The 22,754-nt window shown below is 44.3% G+C and overlaps 1 protein-coding gene across 1 annotated transcript in view; it reads left to right on the top strand.

Annotated features, from left to right (window-relative positions):
* LOC145351969 (hexokinase-1-like) overlaps nucleotides 1-22,754 on the top strand; it is an 84,663-nt gene that overhangs the window by 11,117 nt on the left and 50,792 nt on the right. Inside the window, exon 2 of the mRNA XM_080201812.1 lies at nucleotides 13,813-14,222. The gene's annotated coding sequence lies outside the window, so the exon portion shown is untranslated. The remainder of the gene's footprint in view (nucleotides 1-13,812; nucleotides 14,223-22,754) is intronic.

Raw genomic sequence — 22,754 nt, 5'->3', positions numbered from 1 at the left:
TTTGGGTCCTCACTGTCCATGGGAATTGTGCCAGAGGACTGGAGAGTGGCGAATGTCATTCCTCTCTTCAAGAAAGGAAGTAGGAATGACCTGGTAATTATAAGCCGGTTAGTCTCACTTCAGTGGTCAGTAAGTTAATGGAAAGGGTCCTGAGGGTTAGGATTTATGATCATTTGGTAAAATGCAGTTTAATCCGGGACAGTCAGCACGGATTCATGAGGGATAAATCTTGCCTCACAAATTCGATTGAATTCTTTGAGGAGGTAACTAAGTGTGTGGACGAAGGTAGAGCAGTTGATGTCGTATACATGGATTTTAAAAGGCGTTTGATAAGGTTCCTCATGGTAGGCTCATGAAGAAAGTAAGGAGGTGTGGGATAGAAGGAAATTTGGCCGATTGGATAAGTAACTGGCTGTCTCATAGAAAAAGTCTGACAACACCAGGTTTTAGTCCAACCTATTTATTTGATAATATACTCGCAAGCTTTCGAGGGGTTACCCCTCGAAAGCTTGCGAGTATATTATCAAATAAATAGGTTGGACTAAAACCTGGTGTTGTCAGACTTTTTACTGTGTTTACGCCAGTCCAACGCCGGCATACCCACATCATGTCTCATAGAAGACAGAGGGGGGTAGTGGAAGGAAAATTTTCGGACTGGAGGCCGGTTTCCAGCGATGTACCACAGGGATCAGTGCTGGGTCCTCTGCTATTTGTGATTTTATCAATGAGTTGGAAGAGGGGGCTGAAGATTGGTGGAGTATTGGATGAGGTGGAGGGCTGTTGAAGGCTGCAAAGAGACATTGATAGGATGCAGAGCTGGGCCAAAAAGTTGCAGATGGAATTTAACCCTGATAAGTGCGAGGTGAATCATTTTGGTAGGACAAACTTGAATGCGGATTACAGGGTCAACGGCAGGGTTCTGAGGAATGTGGAGGAACAGAGAGATCTTGGGGTTCATATCCACAGATCTCTGAACATTGCCACTCTATGCCACTCACAGTTAGAGCCGTGAAGAAACATAGGAACGTCAGCACAGGACAGGGCCTTTGGCGTCAATGTTGTGCCAAGCTACGTCCAATCCCAAGGTCAAGCTATCCCCTCCCTATAATTCTGGAGAAGGCTTATAGTGTGTTAGTTTTTATTAACAGGAGGTTTGAGTTTAAGAGTCGTGGGGTTATGCTGCAACTGTACAGGACCTTGGTGAGACCACATTTGGAATATTGTGTTCAGTTCTGATCACCTCACTATAAGAAGGATGTGGAAGCATAGGAGAGAGTGCAGAGGAGAGTTACCAGGATGCTGCCTGGTTTGGAGGGTAGGTCTTATGAGGAAAGATTGAGGGAGCTGGGGCTTTTCTCTTTAGAGCGGAGGAGGATGAGAGGCAACTTAATAGAGGTTTATAAGATGATGAGGGGGATAGATAGAGTGGATGTTCAGAGACTATTTCCTCGGGTGGATGTAGTCGTTACTAGGGGGCATAACTATAAGGGTCATGGTGGGAGATATAAGAGGGATGTCCGAGGTAGGTTCTTTACTCAGAGAGTGGTTGGGGTGTGGAATGCACTGCCTGCTGTGATAGTGGAGTCGGACACTTTAGGAACTTTCAAGCGATTATTGGATAGGCAAATGGAGCACACCAGAATGACAGGGAATGGGATAGCTTGATCTTGGGTTTGGACATAGCTCGGCGCAACATCGAGGGCTGAAGGGCCTGTACTGTGCTGTACTGTTCTATGTTTCTATGTTATGTATGTTTCTATGTCACACTGTAAACCAGTCATACACACACACACACACACACACACACATTCCAGGCAGTGTCACCCAGTAACATAGACACATACCTTCCAATCAGTATCACACAGTAATCCAGTAACGTGCACACATTCCGGTTAGTGTCACATGGTAACCCAGTAACACACACACATTCCAGTCAGTGTCACACAATAACCCAGTAAGACAGACACACATTCCAGTCAGTGTCTCACAGCAACCCAGTAACACACACACACATTCCGGTTAGTGTCACACGGTAACCCAGTAACACACACACATTCCAGTCAGTGTCACACAATAACCCAGTAAGACAGACACACATTCCAGTCAGTGTCTCACAGCAACCCAGTAACACACACACACATTCCGGTTAGTGTCACACGGTAACCCAGTAACACACACACATTCCAGTCAGTGTCACACAATAACCCAGTAACACAGGCACACATTCCAGTCCTTATCACACAATAACCTAGTAAGACAGACACACATTCCAGTCAGTGTCACACAGTAACCCAGGAACATGGACACACACATTCCAGTCAGTGTCACACAATAACCCAGTAATACCAACAACATTCCAGTCACTGTTACGTAGTAATCCAGTATAACAGACACACATTTCAGTCAGTGTGACACAGTAACCCAGGAACATGGACACACACATTCCAGTCAGTGTCACACAATAACCCAGTAATACCAACAACATTCCAGTCACTGTTACGTAGTAATCCAGTATAACAGGCACACATTTCAGTCAGTGTGACACAGTAACCCAGTAACACAGACATACATTCCAATCCTTGTCACACAGTAACCCAATAACACAGAACACATTCCAGTCAGTGTCACATAGTAACACAGGCACACATTCCAGTCAGTGTCACATAGTAACACAGGTACACATTCCAGTCAGTGTCACACAGTAAGACAGACACATTCAAGCGGCACGGTAGCACAGTGGTTAGCACTGCTGCTTCACAGCTCCAGGGACCTGGGTTCGATTCCTGGCTTGGGTCACTGTCTGTGCGGAGTTTGCACATTCTCCTCGTGTCTGCGTGGGTTTCCTCCCACAGTCCAAAGATGTGCAGGTTAGGTTGATAGGCCATATTAAGAAATTGCCCCTTAGTGTCCAGGGATGTGTAGGTTAGAGGGATTATGTGGGTATAATGTGTGGTAATACGGGGGTGGGGCCTGGTTGGGATTGTGTTTGGTGCAGACTCGAGGGGCCTCTCTCTGCACTGTAGGGTTCTATGATTCTATGAAGTATTTCAGTCAGTGTCACACAGTAACCCAGTAACACAGACATGCATTCCAATCAGTGTCACACAAAAACAGAAAATGCTGGGAAGATCCTTCGCTCCAGACTCAATGGTGGCTTCATCCTCTCTCTACAGATGCTTCAGACCTGCTGAAATTTTCCAGCATTTTCTATTGTTTTTGTTTCGGGTTCTAGCATCCATACTATTTTGCTTTTATTCCAGTCTGTGTAACACTCACACACACACATTCCAGTCAGTGTCACACAGTAACACAGGCACACATTCCAGTCAGTGTCACACAGTAACACAGGCACACATTCCAGGCAGTGTCACACAGTAACACAGGCACACATTCCAGGCAGTGTCACACAGTAACACAGGCACACATTCCAGGCAGTGTCACACAGTAACACAGGCACACATTCCAGGCAGTGTCACACAGTAACACAGGCACACATTCCAGTCAGTGTCACACAGTAACACAGGCACCCATTCCAGCCAGTGTCACACAGTAACACAGGCACACATTCCAGGCAGTGTCACACAGTGACACAGGCACACATTCCAGTCAGTGTCACACAGTAGCACAGGCACACATTCCAGTCAGTGTCACACAGTAGCCTAGTAAAACAGACACACAGTACTGGATGAGGAAGCTTTGAAGGGGTTTCAAGTGGAACATGAGCACTGCCATGGGTTGGTTTAGACTGAATGGCCTCTGTATGCATATTTAATATAATTATTATTGGCACATCACAGAAACACTGGGGGTCAGAGGTCTTATCTCAAGCTCAGATATAGAGGCTGAGATACAGAGCAATAAAGCAATCATATCATGGGATGAATAAGAGCATTCTGATCAAGGACAGTTTCAGCTCATAAAGTTAATATGACTCAGTGATGAGAGTAGTTATAGTGTAATAAATATAAGATACAGTCAATAAATCCGCTCAAAGTGTGTTCCAATAATCAACTGGCTGACAACCAATTATGATGACATGGAGAGGTTCAGCAGTGTCTGTACAAGGGAATCTCTATTGTCTGTTTTACACTCCAATATCCTGTACACTTTGATACTCTGGGCTAGAGTTTCTATTATTTGATCTCTACTTTGTTTTCCAATAACTTTTTTTCCAATCATTCATGAGACGTGGGCGTTCCTGGCTGGCCAGCATTTATTGCCCATCTGAGAGCAGTTATGAGTCAACCACACTGCTGTGGTTCTGGAGTCACATGTCGGCCAGACCAGGTAAGGTTGGCAGATTTCCTTCTCTGAAGGGCATTAGTGAATCAAATGGGTTTTTCCGACAATCAGCAATGGTCTTATGGTCATCAATAGATTCTTAATTCCAGATATGGGGAAGTTATATGATTAAGGGTAAGCCCGTAAGGAGTATAGAGTCACAGCGAGACCTGGGGGTGCAAGTGCACAAGTCTCTGAAGATGGCAGTGCAAGTGGAGAGTGTGGTGAAGAAAGCCTATGGTATGTTAGCCTTTATAGGAAGGGGTATAGAATATAAGAGCTGGAGCCTAATGTTGCAGTTGTACAGAACATTGGTTAGGCCGCATTTGGAGTACTGCGTCCAGTTCTGGTCGCCTTACTACCGGAAGGACGTGGAGACTCTGGAGAGAGTGCAGAGGAGGTTTACCAGGATGTTGCCTGGTATGGAAGGACTGGGGTATGAGGAAAGATTGAAGAAATTGGGGCTCTTTTCCCTTGAAAGACGCCGACTGAGGGGGGATCTAATAGAGGTATATAAGATTATGAAGGGTATAGATAGAGTAAACAGAGGTAAGCTATTTCCTATAATAGAGACACGTAGGACAAGGGACCATGGACTTAAGGTGAGGGGGGAGAGGTACAACACAGATATTAGAGGGAGGTTTTTCACACAGAGGGTAGTGGGGGTATTGAATGCTCTGCCAAGTAAGGTGGTGGAGGCAAACACGCTAGAGTCATTTAAGAGTAACTTAGACAGGCACATGACTGAGTTGGAGATGGGTGGATATAGGAGATCCTTTTAAATAAGAAGCATTGGGGCGTCCCTGGTAATGTAAATGGGTATAGTATGATAATAATGTTTTTTCTCTTTTCATTCACAGGTTTTAAGTCAGTCCACCTCGTGTCCAACGAGGGGCATACACGCGATGGGTCGTACTGGGGCTGCTCTTGGTTGTTCGAGATTGGCCTAGTGCTTCATGTCATTAGTGTGTGCCTAAACTGGACAAGATACTGGGCATGACGACAGCTCAGTGACTATCGCTGATTGCTGTGCAGACACATGGATTTGGGCCGGTGTCTATGGGAGTTTGCGCATTCTCCCCGTGCTTGCGTGGGCTTTCTCCGGGTGGTCCGGTTTCCTCCCACACCCCAAAGATGTGCTGTTAGGCTGATTGGCAGTAATAAATTGTCCATAAATTAGTTCCCCTCGATGTGGAATGCCATAAAACATTATGTGGATGTGCCGGCGTTGGACTGGGGTAAACACAGTAAAAAGCCTGACAACATCAGGGTTTAGTCCAACTGATTTATTTGATAGTAAACTCACAAGCTTTCGAGAGGACTCCCTCTTCGTCAGGTGAATGGAGAGTTCTGGCCTCGGACAAAGCATATAAAGCACAGACAGTTTAGAGATTAGTGATTAGAATGCGAATCTTTACACCTAACCTGCTGTTCAAGTCCCAAAGTGGCCGACAATGTGTGTGGAAGGAGCACTGATCACAGGTTACAGAGATGTGTATTGTCTCCAGACAGCACAGTGAGTGAGGTTTTGCAAACCCAGGCAAGTCACGGGGGTTACAGATAGTGCGACATGAACCCAAGATCCCTGTTGAGACCGTCCTCATATGTGTGGAACTTGGCTATCAGTCTCTGCTCAGCGACTCTGCGCTGTCGTGTGCCTCACACATGAGGATGGTCTCAACAGGGATCTTGGGTTCATGTCGCACTATCTGTAACCCCCGTGACTTGCCTGGGTTTGCAAAACCTCACTCACTGTGCTGTCTGGAGACAATACACATCTCTTTAACCTGTGATCAGTGCTCCTTCCACACACATTGTCGGCCACTTTGGGACTTGAACAGCAGGTTAGGTGTAAGGATTCGCATTCTTATCAGTAATCTCTAAACTGTCTGTGCTTTATATGCTCTGTCCGAGGCCAGAACTCTCCATTCACCTGACGAAGAGGGAGTCCCCTCAAAAGCTTGTGAGTTTACCAGCAAATAAATCGGTTGGACTAAACCCTGGTGTTGTCAGACTTTTTACTGCATAAAACATTAGACAGGGGTCGTGGGTAGAGAGGTGGACTGGTGGTGTTGAGTTGGCGGCATGGGCTCGTTGGGCCGAAGGGCCTGTTTCCCGGGCTGATTTTGTTCTTTGTTCAGATATTTTTTATTGAATTCAAATTCTACCATCTGCTGTGGCAGGATTTGACCCTGAGTCCCCAGAACATTAGCTGAGTTTCTGGATTAATATTCTAGCGATAATACCACCAGGCCATCACTTCTCTCTTAAAGGCCCACCCTTAGCGAAAAGTACCAGAAGAGAGTAGGTTTGACACATTACAGCTGCTAAACTCTGCAGAAAACCTGCAGGAATATAAAAAGTGCAGGAGTGAAATTAAAAAGGGGGTTTGGAAAGCAACAAAAGAACATTAAAAGATATTAGCCAATGAAATCAAAGGAAAGGTCATCCATTTTGGTAGAAATAACAGCAAAATGGACTATATTTAAATGGTAAAAAATTGCAGCATGCTGCTGCGCTGAGGGATCTCAGTGCCTTTGTGCATGAGTCACAAGGAGTTCATAAGAACATAAGAACATAAGAAATAGGAGCAGGAGTAGGCCATCTAGCCCTTCGAGCCTGCCCCGCCATTCAATAAGATCATGGCTGATCTGTCGTGGCTCAGTTCCACATTCCCGCCCTCTCCCCATAACCCTTAATCCCCTCTCTTATCAAGAACCCATCAACCCGCTTCTTAAAAATATTTAGCGAGGCAGCCTCCACCACTTCAACGGGCAGAGAATTCCAGAGATTCACCACCCTTTGAGTGAAGAAGTTCCTCCTCAACTCCGTTCTAAACCGCCTCCCCTTTATCTTGAGGCTGTGCCCCCTAGTCCTACTGTCTTTTTTGAGCGGGAAGAGTCTCTCCACCTCTATCCTATCCATCCCATTCATCATCTTATACGTCTCAATGAGATCTCCCCTCATTCTTCTAAACTCTAACGAGTACAAGCCTAGTTTATTCAGCCTCTCCTCATAGCTCAATCCCCTTAACTCCGGTATCAGCCTAGTAAACCTCCTCTGCTCTCCCTCCAGGGCCAAAATATCCTTGCGCAGGTGCGGCGCAGGTTCGTTTGTAGGTGCAGCAGGTAATTAAGAAGGCAAATAGAATTTTGGCCTTCATTGCTAGAGGGATGGAGTTTAAAAATAGTGAGGTTATGTTGCAGCTGTATAAGGTGGTGGTGAGGCCACACCTGGAGTACTGTATACAGTTTTGGTTTCCTTACTTGAGAAAGGATATACTGACACTGGAAGGGGTACAGAGAAGATTCACTAAGTTGATTTCAGAGTTGAGAAGGTTGGCCTATGAGGAGAAACTTAGTAGACTGGGGCTATACTCATTGGAATTCAGAAGAATGAGGGGAAAGCTTGTAGAAACATAGAAGATTATGAAGGGAATAGATAAGATAGAAGCAGGGAAGTTGTTTCCACTGATGGGTAGGCCCAGAACTAGGGAGCATGGCCTCAAAATAAGGGGGAGCAGATTTAGAACTGAGTTGAGATGAACTTCTTCACCCAAAGGATTGTGAACCTGTAGAATTCCCTGTCCATTGAAGCAGCTGAGGCTACCTCATTGAATGTCTTTAAGGCAAGGATAGATAAATCCTTGAACAGTAAAGGAATTAAGGATAAGAGTGAGCAGGCAGGTAAGTGGAGCTGAGTCCACAAAAAGATCAGCCACGATCTTATTGAATGGTGGAGCAGGCTTGAGGGGCCAGATGGCCTACTCCTGCCATTTATGAAACCTAAATGGTCTATAAAAATATTAAAATGAATGAGGATAACTATGGTAAGCGTTGGATCGAAAAAGACTAATATTTATTTGGAGGTGGTAGACAAGAGAAGCTTAATCTTCACGGAAAGAGAGGGGTGATGCAGATAGTGTAGGTAAGGAGAAAGATTGTGAAATTTTGGTTGGGATAAACATATTGATATTTATTTCTCAATTCCCCCAAGCTGCAGACTAGGGGGAATTGACAAATAGGGGCGGCGTGGTGGCACAGTGGTTAGCACTGTTGCCTCACAGTGCCAGGGACCCGGGTTCGATTCCTGGCTTGGGTCACTGTCTGTGTGGAATTGCACATTCTCCCCATGTCTGCGTGGGTTTCCTCCGCGTGGTCTGGTTTCCCCCCACAATCTAAAGATGTGCGGGTTAGGTTGATTGGTCATGCTTAATTAACCCTAGTGTCAGGGAAATTAGAAGGGTAAATATGTGGGGTTACGGGAATAGGGTATTGTGGTCAGTGCAGACTCGATGGGCCAAATGGTCTCCTTCTACACTGTAGGGATTCTATATCAATGATCAGACGTAGTACTGCAGGAGTGAGTGATATTATCACTAGACTATTCATCCAGAAGGTCAGTTAATGTTCCACTTATTAGTCATAAATAAGGCTTACATTAATGTTGCAATGAAGCTACTGTGAAAATCCCCGAGTCGCCACACTCCAGTGTCTGTTGAGGTCAATACACATAACCAGCAGGTCCTTTGGACTGTGGGTGGAAACCAGAGCATCTGGAGGAAACCCATGCAGACACGGGGAGAAGGTGCAAACTCCACACAGACAGTGACCCAAGCTGGGAATCGAACCTGGGTCCCTGGTGCTGTGAGGCAGCAGTGCTAACCACTTTACCATCGAACCACCTGTGTTCTGGGGACCCAGGTTCAAATCCCACCACGCTGATGGTGGAATTTGAATTCAATTTTTAAAAATCTGGAATTAAGAATCTACTGATGACCATAAAACCATTGTCAATTGTCAGAAAAACTCATTTGATTCACTGATGTTCTTTAGGGAAGGAAATCTGCCATCCATAACCAGGCCGGCCTACATGTGACTCTCAGTTACTTAGTCATGTGACATTTCATCATGGTTACCCCAGCATCAGGTATTTCTGATGTTAATCCTGGACATCTCCCGCTTGCCCTTAAGTCTTTATGCTAATGATATGCGTCCTCTTACGTCTCCCGGAAATGCTCTGAATTCAGAGGGTTAGTCTTTTTTGTGAAGATTTGTGAACATTTTTTGAAGATGTGACTAAACACATTGACGAAGGAAGAGCGGTAGATGTAGTTTATGTGGACCTCAGTAGGGCGTTCGATAAGGTGCCCCATGCAAGCCTTATTGAGAAAGTGAGGGGGCATGGGATCCAAGGGGCTGTTGCCTTGTGGATCCAGAACTGGCTTGCCCACAGAAGGCAGAGAGTGGTTGTAGATGGGTCTTTTTCTGCATGGAGGTCGGTCACCAGTGGAGTGCCCCAGGGATCTGTTCTGGGACCCTTGCTCTTTGTGATTCTTATAAATGACCTGGATGAGGAAGTGGAGGGATGGGTTGGTAAGTTTGCCAATGACACAAAGGTTGGAGGTGTTGTGGATAGTTTGGAGGGATGTCAGAAGTTGCAACGAGACATAGTTAGGATGCAGGACTGGGTGGAGAAGTGGCAGATGGACTTCAACCCGGATAAGTGTTTGGTGGTTCATTTTGGCGGGTCAAATAGGGTGAAGGAATATAATATTAAGGGTAAGACTCTTAGCAGTGTGGGAGATCAGAAGGATCTTGGGGTCCGGGTTCATAGGATGCTGAAATCGCAGGTCGAGGATATGGTTAAGAAGGCGTATGGTGTACTAGCCTTCAATAATTAAGGGATTGTGTTTAGGAGTCAGGAGGTAATGTTGCAGCTAAATAGGACCCTGGTCAGACCCCACTTGGAGTACTGTGCTCAGTTCTGGTCGCCTCATTACAGGGAGGATGTGGAAGCCATGGGAAGGTTGCAGAGGAGATTTACAAGGATGATGCCTGGATTAGGTCCCATGCCTTATGAGGATAGATTGAGGGAGCTTGGTCTTTTCTCCTTAGAGAGACGAAGGATGAGAGGTGACCTGATAGAGGTGTATAACATGTTGAGAGGTATTGATCGAGTGGATTCTTAAAGGCTTTTTCCCAGGGCTGAAATGGCTGCCACAAGAGGACACAGGTTCAGGGTGCTGGGGAGTAGGTACAGAGGAGATGTCAGGGGTAAGTTTTTCATTCAGAGGGCAGTGGGTGCGTGAAATTGGCTGCCAGAGGTGGTGGTGGAGGTGGATTTGATAGGGTCTTTTAAGAGACTTTTGAATAAGTACATGGGACTATGTAAGATAGAGGGTTATAGATAAGCCTAGTAGGTAGGGATATGATCGGCGCAACTTGTGGGCCGAAGGGCCTGTTTGCACTATAATTTTTCAATGTACTATGTTCTATGTCTCTGAGGTATTTGTTTGTAATATATAAATGATTTGGAGGAAAATGTAACTGGTTTGATTCATAAGTTTGTGGACGACACAAATGTTGGTGGATTTGTGCATAGCGATGAGGACCATCAGAAGATACAGCAGGATATAGATCATTTGGAGACTTGGGCTGAGAGATGGCAGATGGACTTTAATCTGGACAAATGTAAAGTAATGCATTTTGGAAGGCCTAATACAGATAGGAAATATACAGTAAATGGCAGGACCCTTAAGAGTATTGATAGGCAAAGGGATCTGGGTGTACAGGTACACAGGTTACTGAAAGTGGCAATTCAGGTGGAGAAGGTAGTCAAGAATGCATACGGCATGCTTGTCTTCATCGGCCAGGGTATTGAGTTTAAAAATTGGCAAGTCATGTTGCAGCGTTACAGAGCCTTAGTTAGACTGCATTTGGAATATAGTGTTCAATTCTGGTTGCCACACTACCAGAAGGATGTGGAAGCTTTGGAGACAGGGTACAGAAAAGATTTACCAGAATATTGCCTGATATGGAGGGCATTAGCTGTGAGGAGAGGTTGGAGAAACTTGGTTGTTTTCACTGGAATGACGGAGGTTGATAGAAATCTACAAAATTATGAGGAGCATGGATAGAGTGGATAGTCAGAAGCTTTTTCCCATGATGGAAGAGTCAATTACTACGGAGCGTAGGTTTAAGGTGTGAGGGGCAAGGTTTAAAGGAGATGTATGAGGCAGGTTTTCTAAAACAGAGGATGGTGGGTGCCTGGAATTCGCTGTCCAGGGAGGTAGTGGAAGCAGATATGAAAGTGACTTTTGATTATTGATCTTTTGATTATTATGCTCGAACTCCACTCTTCCCTCATGGTGCCAAGTACGAGTATGTTGTCCACGTGGTATATAACTCCTTCCATGACTACTAGGGTTTAAGATGTTCTTCTCGGGAATATTTCTGGAGATGGTGGAGGAGTCCAGAACCAGGATGTCATAGTCTAAGGATATGGGATAAACCTTTTTAGAGATGACAAGAAATTTCTTCACCCAGAGAGTGGTGAGCCTGTAGACTTCACTACCACAGAAAGCAGTTGAGGCCAAAACGTATGTTTTCAAGAAGGAGTTAGATATAGCTCTTGGGGCTAAAGGGATCAAGGGACACTGGGGGGAGGGGGACAGACTCCTGAGTTGGATGATCAGCCATGATCTTAATAAATGGTGGAACACGTTTGAAGTGCCGAATGGCCTACTTCTGCTTCTATTTTATATGTTTCTAATCTATTAAAGCAATAATGATCAAATGGTGATATAAAAGTGATCAGTAGTCTAGATTCTTTGTCCAAAGGTAACTGCCAAATCCGCTTTTTGCATTTAATTTAGTAACTTAATCTTCTGAGACCATCAGATGCATCTCACATTCCACTGTTTTTTTCAGTTGAGTCAAGTCCATGCAGATTCTAATTGAATCATTTGGTTTTGGGAACATGACCATTCCAGAACAGTGCTTTGTTAGTATGGTTACTCTGGCATGTGCTCAATGTCACCCTGACTTTGTCCAAGAGTAGATAAAGGAACTTTCCTCAGTGTGAAGATTGGTTTAGCACCAACCTGTAAATAATCTTGGAAATTAATTCCTGAATGTGCTACCAACTGCTCACCAACAACCTCATCAAGTTCATAGAACAGGCTCCATTGTAAGCAAGCATTCCTGCTTAATAAAGATGATTTTTAGTTCTATATTGTATTCAGAGATTCAATAATTTCTCTATTTTTGCACTTTAATTTGTCCAGTTATTAGCCTATGACTTTCAGTGTAGTCCCACTTGGAACTTCTAATTTGATGGATGATCATAGAATCATAGAAACCCTACAGTGCAGAAAGAAGCCATTTGGCCCATCGAGTCTGCACCGACCACAATCCCACCAAGCCCCTATCCCCATATCCCTACATATTTACCAGCTAATCCCTTTAACCTACGCATCTCAGGACACTAAGGGGCAATGTTAGCATGACCAATCAACCTAACCTGCACATCTTTGGACTGTGGGAGGAAACCGGAGTACCCGGAGGAAACCCACGCAGACACGAGGAGAATGTGCAAACTCCACACAGACAGTGACCCAAGCCAGGAATCGAACCCAGGTCCCTGGAGCAGAGAAGCAGCAGTGCTAACCACTTTGCTACTGTGCCACCCACCATTGTGCTACTGTGATGGCTGTGTCACAAGTAGGCTTACATTAACACTGCAATGATATTACTGTGAAAATCCCCTAGTCACCACATTCTGGTGCCAATTCAGGTACATTGAGGGAGAATTTAGCGTGGCTAATCCATCTAACCAACACGTTTCTTTGGACTGTGGGAGGAAACCGGCACACCCGGACAAAACTACGCAGATGTGGGGAGATTGTGCAGATTCCACACAGACAGTCACCTAAGCCGGGAATCGAACCTGGTCCCTGGTACTGTGAGGCAGCAGTGCTAACCACTGTGCCGCCCTGTGTCTAATTTTAAATAATGTGGCATGTTTATCCACTTTGTGTTTAATGCTTCAGGATTTATTGTCTGTTTCATTCATTTCCCTGAGGAAAATTATTTCCTTTTTCTGTTGTTCTTCTATTTCTTGTAAGTGGTTTGGGTTCAACAGTTTTCCCTCCTTTTTGCTGCCTGTGCTTTAGATCGGCAGATAATTTTTAAGAAGTTCTTAATTTGCTGTGACACTCAGCTGCCCCTGTTGGGCATTATTTCTGTTTGTACAGGTTTCCCACCACAACTAGAGCATTTCAAGATGTGGTTGGCATGCTTTTTCCCGTTTTTGTAGCTTCTTCTTTGGTGCACTTTCCCTCTTCTGGCCTATATATTGAACAGCCTCACTCATTCCTTACCAAGGGACATCACTTTCCCCATGAATAAACATTCTTAATTTGTTTTCTGAGCTCTGTTTGGCTTGCAATTTGCACTGCCTTGACTAGAGCTAAATCTTCTCTCATTTGCAAAAGACCTGATAGAGCTTTATCTAGGACTCCAAGTATTATGCAATCATGAACCAATCCATCCCTTGATTTTCATTGTCACAATTCCCCGTCACCCTGTGTAGATTGTTGATGAATCATGCTTTCATCTTTGGCCTTCGCTTTCAAATGTGAAATGTTCTCTTTTTATAATTAAGTTATTTCAAACACTGAAAAATGAATGCTTGATGGACTTCCAACTGCATATAGTAATGTGCTCTTTGATTTTTTTTCTGCTATAGAAAACCGGAAGCGCCTCAATATCTGGAAAACATCTTTCTCCAGCTATCACAGTTTTGAGCCTGTTGTGAGCCTTCAGTGCTACGGAATAGTTCTGGGAGTGGTAGCAGGAATTCCATACTTGTACCAACCCCTGGAATTGTTGATGCTGCACTAGTGTTGCTGGTTGATTCTGGTTTGTGCTCATTGCTGTCTGGACTCCAGGCCTGTGCTTCAGCTTTCATCTACCGCGCCCACAATGCTCTGACTTTTTAAATTCCCCTGCTCATCAATCAGTGGGAGGTTTGCAGTATTGATAAAGGAGATAATTGGTGTCCTGGAGAACAAGGATTCTCACAACACCAGGTTAAAGTCCAACAGGTTTATTTGGTAGCAAAAGCCACTAGCTTTCGGAGTGTTGCTCCTTCGTCAGGTGAGTGGGAGTTCTGTTCACGAATAGGGCATATAAAGACACAAACTCAATTTACTCAATAATGATTGGAATGCGAGTCTTTACAGCTAATCAAGTCTTAAAGATACAGATAATGTGAGTGGGGAGAGAGTTAAGCACAGGTTAAAGAGATGTGTGTTGTCTCCAGACAGGACAATTAGTGAGATTTTGCAAGTCCAGGCAAGTTGTGGGGGTTACAGATAGTGTGACATGAACCCGAGATCCCAGTTGAGGCTATCCTCATGTGTAGCTATGAGGAGAGATTGGAGAGGTTGGGGTTGTTTTCCTTGGAACAGAGAAGGCTGAGGGCTGACATGACAGATGTACACAAAATTGCAAGAGATATGGAGAGACAGGAGGAACCGGTTTCCCTAGATTCAAGCTAAGTGGCAGAAGGATTAGAGGCGGACATGAAGAAAAACATTTTCAGGAAGACTGTGTGTGGCGGGAGATTGGAGAGAGTTGGAGAGGGTGAGAGAGGAAGATTGGAGAGATTTGGAAAAGATGGGAGTGAGAGATTGAAGAGAGTCTGAGAGGATGTGAGAGAGAGTTTGGAGACAGAGTGAGAGTGTAACATAGGAGAGAGTTTGAGAGGGTGAGAGTGAGAGATTGGAGAGAGTTGGACAGGGTGAGAGTGGAAGATTGGAGAGATTTGGAAAAGGTGAGCCTGGGAGATTGGAAAGGGTAGAGTAGGAGATTAGAGAGACTGGGACAGGGTGACAATGGGAGATTGGAGAGAGTTGGACAGGGTGGGAGAGGAAGATTGGAGAGATTTGGAAAAAGGTGAGCGTGTGAGATTAGAGAGAGTAGGAGATTAGAGAGAGAGATTAGAGGCAGGGTGGGAGATTGGAAAGAGGTGGAGAGAGTGAGTGTGAGATTGGAGAGTCAGAGAGTGTTGTGTAAGGTGGTTGCGTGAGGCTGGGCGGAGAGATAGTTGAATATTGAGGACATTGCTGTTTACTGGGAGGGGCAGGATCGAAGTGAAAGCTGATAATCGATGAAGGAAGAGAATGTGATGAGACGGCTGAGTGTGGAGACTGGGATTACTAACAGGCTGCACTGAAGGAGAATTTAACTACAATCACTCAGTTTCCAAATTCCCCTCTGCCTAGCATTTCTCGCTCATCGCGAAAATTTTATCACCAAATTTCATCACAAGGTAAGACTGCCATTCCTATAGCTCTCACACATCCGTCAGATATAGAAACCGCTCGAAAACAGAGCGGCTCTCCCTTAGTACTGACCATCTGTCTCTCCAGCAATCCCCCAATGCTCCTAATCTGTGTATCCAGCGATCCCCAGTGCTCCTAATCTGTCGATGCAGCGATCCCCAGTGCTGCTATTCTCTCCAGTGCTTCTAATCTATCCAGCGATCCCCGAGTGCGGTTACTCTATCCAGCGATACGTGCTTCTATTTTGTCTCTTCAGTGATTCCCCCAGTGTTGCTACTTTGTCTGTCCAGTGATTCCCCCAGTGCTGCTACTCTAACCAGCGATCGCCTAATGCTGCTACTCTGTCTCTCTAGCCATCCTAGTAAAAAGTCTGACAACACCAGGTTTAAGTCCAACCGATTATTTGACTATCAAATAAATCGGTTGGACTTAAACCTGGTGTTGTCAGACTTTTTACTGTGTTTACCCCAGTCCAACGCCAGCATATCCACATCATCTCTAGCCATCCCCCAGCGCTGCTACTCTCTCTCTAGCGATCCCCCAGTGCTATTACTCTATCCAGTGATCGCCCAGTGCTCCTACTCTGTCGAACCAGTGATCCCCCAATGCTGCTACTCTCTCTCCAGTGATCTCGCAGTGCTGCTACTCTCTCTCCAGCGATCTCCCAGTGCTCCTACTCTCTCTCTCCAGTGATTTCCTCAGTGCTGCTACTCTGTCTATCCAGCGATCCCCTAGTGCTGGAACTCTGTCTATCCAGTGATCTCCCAGTGCTGCTACTCTCTCTCCAGCGATCCCCCAGTGCTCCTACTCTGTCTATCCAGTGATCTCCCAGTGCTGCTATTCTGTCTCTCCAGTGATTTCCCCAGCGCTGCTACTCTGTCTATCCAGCGATCCTTTAGTGCTGTTACTCTAGCCAGCGTCCGTCCAGTGCTCCAACTCCATCTAACCGGCAATCGCTCAGTGCTGCTACTACGTCTCTCTAGCAATCCACCAGTACTAACCCTCTCTCTTGCGAATGCTCCCTCAGTACTGTTCTGTGTTATTTCACTGCGAGTGGATATGCTAGCATCATCCCAAGGCTCTGCTGGACAATCAAAAATATTTATTAGCTTCAAACTGCTAATGGTTAAAAAGTGTAATTACCAAATTCTCAGCAATGACGTCCTTCACCAAGTTTTTAAACGTATGTGTACAAAGAAAAATTACTACTAAAAATTGGTCAAACCATTTAACCCATGATGCTATTTTGCTATTGGTGGAAGGATTGAGAACCAGGGACTTTTGATTAAAAGTGATTATCTAAAGCAGAAAGAGCAATATAGGAAAAAGGCATTTTTACACAGTGAGTGGTTAGCCTGACTCTGCGGTCCAGGCAGGTTCAATACAGTTACTCACTCAAAAGAGAACTGGATCATAATCCTAAGGAGAAAATATTACAGGTTAATGGGGGAAACAAAGAACAAGGAGTGGGATCTCCTTGTCAGAAGTATGACAGACTGAGCAACCTCTGATTTTATACATTTATGACAATATATGAATAATGGGGGATTTTCACAGTAACTTGATTGTGGTGTTAATGTACACCTACTGTGATACTAATAAATAAAATTTAAAACTTTAAACTTGCAGAATAGACATATTCTGTAAGTAAGAATTGAAATCTTGGATCAAAGTAATTGTGGAATACAGATCTATAAAGAAACACAAGTCACAGTGGGGCTAATAAGACTGTAAGGGGGCTAAAAAAGGACTAAGTTTTATTTCCAAAGGAATACATTTCCTCATGACATTTAAGAAGCAATTAAATGAGCACATGAAATGCCATAGTATACAAGGCTATGAACCAAGTGCTAGAAAATGTGATTAGAATAAATAGGTGCTTGATGGCCAGTGCAGACGAGTTGGGCTGAAGGGCCTCTTCATGTGCTATACAACTCAATGGACTGTGATTAGAATTGAATTGTAAAGTTTTGTTAAACCTGTAATGAACCTCAGTTAGACCATCCTTATAGTTGTTGCGTTCAGCTTTCGTCATTGCATTTTAAAATGTAGAAAAAAATGCAAAAAGATTGGAAGATAACAAATGTAATTCCATTATTCAAAGAGGGAGGCATGATGTGGCGATGCTGTCATTGGACTAGGGTAGGCAAAGTAAGAAGCCTCATAAGACCAGGTTAAAGTCCAACAGGTTTATTTGGAACCATGAGCTTTTGGAGTGCTGCTCCTTCAGGTGAGTGACTCACCTGATGAAAGATCAGTGCTTTGAAAGTCCATGATTCCAAATAAACGTGTTGGACTTTAACCTGGTGTCAGAAAGGAGGAAGGCAGAAAGCAGGAGACGACAGGGAAGTTACCTGAATATCTGTTGCAGAGAAATTGTTAGAAACATTTATTAAATAAGTTAAATTGTTCAAGAGGGGAAGTAGAGACAATCCTGGTAATTGTAGACTAGTGAGCCTTAATTCTGTTGTGGGCAAAGCTTTGGAAATGATTATATGAGATAGGATTTATAATCATCTAGAGAGGAACAATTTGATTAGGGATAGTCAACACGGTTTTGTGAAGGGTAGGTCGTGCCTCACAAACTTTATTGAGTTCTTTGACAAGGTGACCAAAGAGGTGGATGAGGGTAAAGTAGTTGAGTGGTGTATATGGATTTCAGTAAAGCGTTTGATAAGGTTCCCATGGTAGGCTATTGCAGAAAATACAGAGGCATGGGATCGAGGGTGATTTTATGGTTTGGATCAGAAATTGGTTAACTGCAAGAAGACAGAGGGTGGAGGTTGATGGGAAATGTTCATCCTGGAGTTCAGTTACTAGTGGTGTACCGCAGGCATCTGTTTTGGGGCCACTGCTATTTGTCATTTTTATAACTGGCCTAGATACGGGTGTAGAAGGATAGATTAGTAAATTTGCGGATGACAGTAAAGTCAGTGGAGTTGTGGACAGTGTGGAAGAATGTTGCATGGTATGGTGGGAAGGTCTTATGAGGAAAGGTTGAGTGACTTGAGGCTGTTTTCATTAGAGAGAGAAAGGTTAATAGAGGCATACAAGATGATCAGAGGATTAGATAGGGTGGACAGTGTGAACCTTTTTCCTCGAATGCTGATGGCTAGTATGAGGGGACATAACTTTAAATTGAGGGGTTATAGATATAGGACAGATGTCAGAGGTAAATTCTTTACTCAGAGAGTAGTAAGGACGTGGAATGTCCTTCCTGCAATAGTAGTGGACTCGCCAACGTTAAGGGCATTTAAAGGATCATTGGATAAGCACATGGTTTATACTGGAATAGTGTAGGTTAGATGGACTTTAGATTTGTTTTACAGGTTGGCACAATATCAAGGGCCGAAGAGCCTGCACAGCGGTGTAATGTTCTATGTTCTATGTTAACATAGAATCCCTACCTTGCAGAAGGAGTCTGTTCAGCCCATCAAGCCTGCACCAACAGCAATCCAACCCAGACCCCATCCCTGTAACCCCATGTATTTACCCTGTTACTCCCCCGACCCTAAGGGTGTAACAGAGCACTTGGCTAAATTCAAGCTAATCAGGTAGGGTCAACGTGGCTTTGTGAAAGGGAAATCATATTTAACATAGAACATAGAACATTACAGCGCAGAACAGGCCCTTCGGCCCACGATGTTGCGCCGACCAGTTACAAAAACAATGACCCACTAGCCTATGCCAATCCCTTTTCGTCCATAAACCTATCCACAGATCTCTTAAACGCCCCCAAACTAGGCGCATTTACAACCGCAGCAGGCAGGGCATTCCAATCCCTCACCACCCGCTGGGTAAAGAACCTACCCCTGACATCCGTCCTGTAGCTACCCCCCCTTAATTTAAAGCCATGCCCCCTCGTGCTAGCATTCTCCATCCGAGGAAAAAGGCTATCACTATCCACCCTATCTAAACCTCTAATCATCTTATATGTTTCAATAAGATCCCCTCTTAGCCGCCTTCTTTCCAACGAAAACAACCCTAAATCCCTCAGTCTCTCCTTATAGGACCTCCCCTCCATACCAGGCAACATCCTAGTAAACCTCCTCTGCACCCTCTCCAAAGCCTCCACATCCTTCTTGTAATGCGGGGACCAGAACTGCACACAGTACTCCAAGTGCGGCCGCACCAGAGTTGTGTACAGTTGCAACATGACGCTGCGACTCCTAAATTCAATCCCCCTACCAATAAACGCCAAGACACCGTACGCCTTCTTAACAACCTTATCTACTTGATTCCCAACTTTCAGGGATCTATGTACACGTACACCTAGATCCCTCTGTTCATCCACACTATTCAAAGTCCTCCCGTTAGCCCTATACTCGACACATCTGTTGCTCCTACCAAAGTGAATTACCTCACACTTCTCTGCATTAAATTCCATCCGCCACCTCTCGGCCCAGCTCTGCAACCTATCTAAGTCTCCCTGCAGACTATGACACCCTTCCTCACAATCTACCACACCTCCGACTTTGGTGTCATCAGCAAATTTACTAATCCACCCAACTATACCCTCATCCAGATCATTAATAAAGATTACAAACAACAGTGGCCCCAAAACAGATCCCTGAGGCACACCACTCGTAACCGAACTCCATGATGAATATTTACCATCAACCACCACCCTCTGTCTCCTATCTGATAGCCAATTCCTGATCCAACTTCTTAGATTACCCACAATCCCATACATCTGCATTTTCTGCAGAAGCCTACCATGGTGAACCTTATCGAACGCCTTACTAAAATCCATATATACCACGTCAACTGCCTTGCCCCCATCCACCTCTTTGGTCACCTTCTCAAAAAACTCAATAAGGTTAGTAAGGCACGACCTACCCGCTACAAAACCATGCTGACTATTTCTAATCAATTCATTACACTCCAAATAACTATAAATCCTATCCCTAATAATTTTTTCTAAAACCTTGCCCACAACAGAAGTAAGACTCACCGGTCTATAATTCCCGGCAAAGTCTCTGTTCCCCTTCTTAAACAATGGGACAACATTCGCTATCCTCCAATCCTCCGGGACTACACCAGAGACCAATGATGACCTGAAGATCAGAGCCAGAGGCTCTGCAATCACCTCTCTAGCCTCCCAGAGAATCCTAGGGTAGATCCCATCCGGACCAGGGGACTTATCTATTTTCAGCCCCTCAAGAATATCCAGCATATCCCCCTTATCAACCGTAATACTGTCTATTTTACACCCCTGCAACCCAGTGTCCCAGTGCCTTAGGTTGAGAATAGGACCAATATATTGGTTTGAAGGAGTCACATGCGCTATTGATAAAGGAGAACCAGTAGATGTATTTGCTAAGGTGCTCAGGTTATTGCGTAAGATAAAAGCTCATGGTGTGGGGGGTAACATATTCACATGGATAGAAAATTGACTAGCTATCAAAAAACAGAGAGTAGGGTCTTTTTCAGGTTGACAAGATGTAACGAGTGGTGTACCACCGTGATGAGATCTCAACTGTTGTCAATTTATATATCTAGCTTGAATGAAGGGATTGTTGTCAAAATTGCTGACATCACAAAGATAGATAGGAGAATAAGTTGTGATGAGGACATAATGAGGCTAAAAAAGGTTAAATGAGTGGGCAAAGATGTGGAAAATGAAGTATAATATGGAAAAATGTAAAACTGTCCATTTTGGCAGCAAGAATGTAAGAGAAGAATTTTATGTAAACAGTGAGAGATTGCAGAGCTCTGAGGTGCAGAGGAATCTGGGTGTTCTAGTGCACAAATTATAAAAGACTAGTATGCAGCAGCAAGTAATTAGAAAAATAGAATGTTATAGTTTACTGCGAGGGAAATTGAATACAAAAGTAGAGAGTTATGCTTCCGTTTACAGGGCTCTTGTGAAACCACATTTGAAGTATTGCTCTCCCTATTTAAGTAAAAATGTAAATGTGTTAGAAGCAGCTCAAAGGACAAAGAACAGTTTAGCACAGAAACAGGCCCTTTGGCCCACCAAGTTTGTGCTAACATGAGCACCTCTTTAATCTAATATTTTCTTGCTTCTATGTGGTCCATATCCCTCTATTCCCTGCCTATTAGTGTATCTATTCAGATGCCTCTCGAACACTGTTACAGAATCTGCTTCCATTACCTCCTCCTGCAGTGCATTCCAGGTATTCACCACCTTCTATGTGAAAAACTTGCCCCTTGCATCTCTTTTAAACATTTGCCCTCTCATTTTCAATCTATCCCCCTGAGTAATTGATCCTTCAACCCTGGGAAAAAGCCTCTGACTATCCACTCTATTCAAGCCTGGCATAATCTTGTAAACTTCTATCAAGCCCCCCTCATTCTCTGACGCTCCAATGAAAACAAACCAAGTTTGTTCAACCTTTATTCATAATCCATGTCCTCCAAACCAGGCAACATCCTGGTAAATCTCTTTTGCACCCTTTCCAATGCATCAAAAGCCTTCCGGTAGTGTGGTGACCAGAATTGTACACAATACTCCAAATGCAGCGTAACCATAGTCTTATACAGCTGGAACATAATTTTCCAGTTCCTATACTCAATGCCCCAACTGATGAAGGTCAGCATGCCATATGCCTTCTTGACCACCTTGTCCACTTGTGTTGCCACCTTCCGTAAACTGTGGATCTGCACGCCTAGATCCCTCTGTGTGCTAATATTTCTAAGGGCTCTACCACTTACTGTGTAATTTTCTTCTGCAGTACATCTTCCAAATCGCATCACCTCACATTTGTCCTGGTTAAGCTCCATCTGCCATCTTTCAGCCCAGTCTCCTGATTTATATCCTGCTGTGTCCTCTGACATCCATCATCACTACCCGCTACTCCCTCAATTTTTGTACTATCTGCAAATTTACTAATCAGATCACTTACATTTTCCTCCAAATCATTTATATAGATTACAAACAACAGAGCCCCCAGCACTGATCTTCGTGGAACACAGCTTGTCACAGATCTTCAGTTAGAAAAGTATCCTTCCACTGCTACTCTCTGCTTTCTATGCCCAAGTCAGTTTTGTATCCATCTTATCAGCTCACCTCGAACCCCATATGACTCCCCCTGTCATGAGGAACCTAAAATCCATGTACACAACACCCACTGCCCTGCCCTGGTCAATTTTTTTTTGTCACTTCCTCAAAGAACTTAATCAAGTTTGTGAGACACGACCTCCCTTTCACAAAAGCATGCTGCCTATTGCTAATAACCCTATTCTTTTCCAAATGTGAATACATTCTGTCCCTAAGAAGCTTCTCCAATAATTTCTCCGCCATTGATGTCAGGCTTACAGGCTCACAATTTCCTGGATTGTCTCTTCTGCTCTTCTTAAACAGAATCCTCTGGTATCT

This window comes from Carcharhinus amblyrhynchos, chromosome 13 (assembly GCF_965287045.1).
Source record: "Carcharhinus amblyrhynchos chromosome 13, sCarAmb.v2.hapA, whole genome shotgun sequence".
Taxonomy (NCBI): Eukaryota; Metazoa; Chordata; class Chondrichthyes; order Carcharhiniformes; family Carcharhinidae; genus Carcharhinus; species Carcharhinus amblyrhynchos.
The sequence above is the reverse complement of the archived record's forward strand: the minus strand, read 5'-3'. Positions and strand labels throughout refer to the sequence as shown.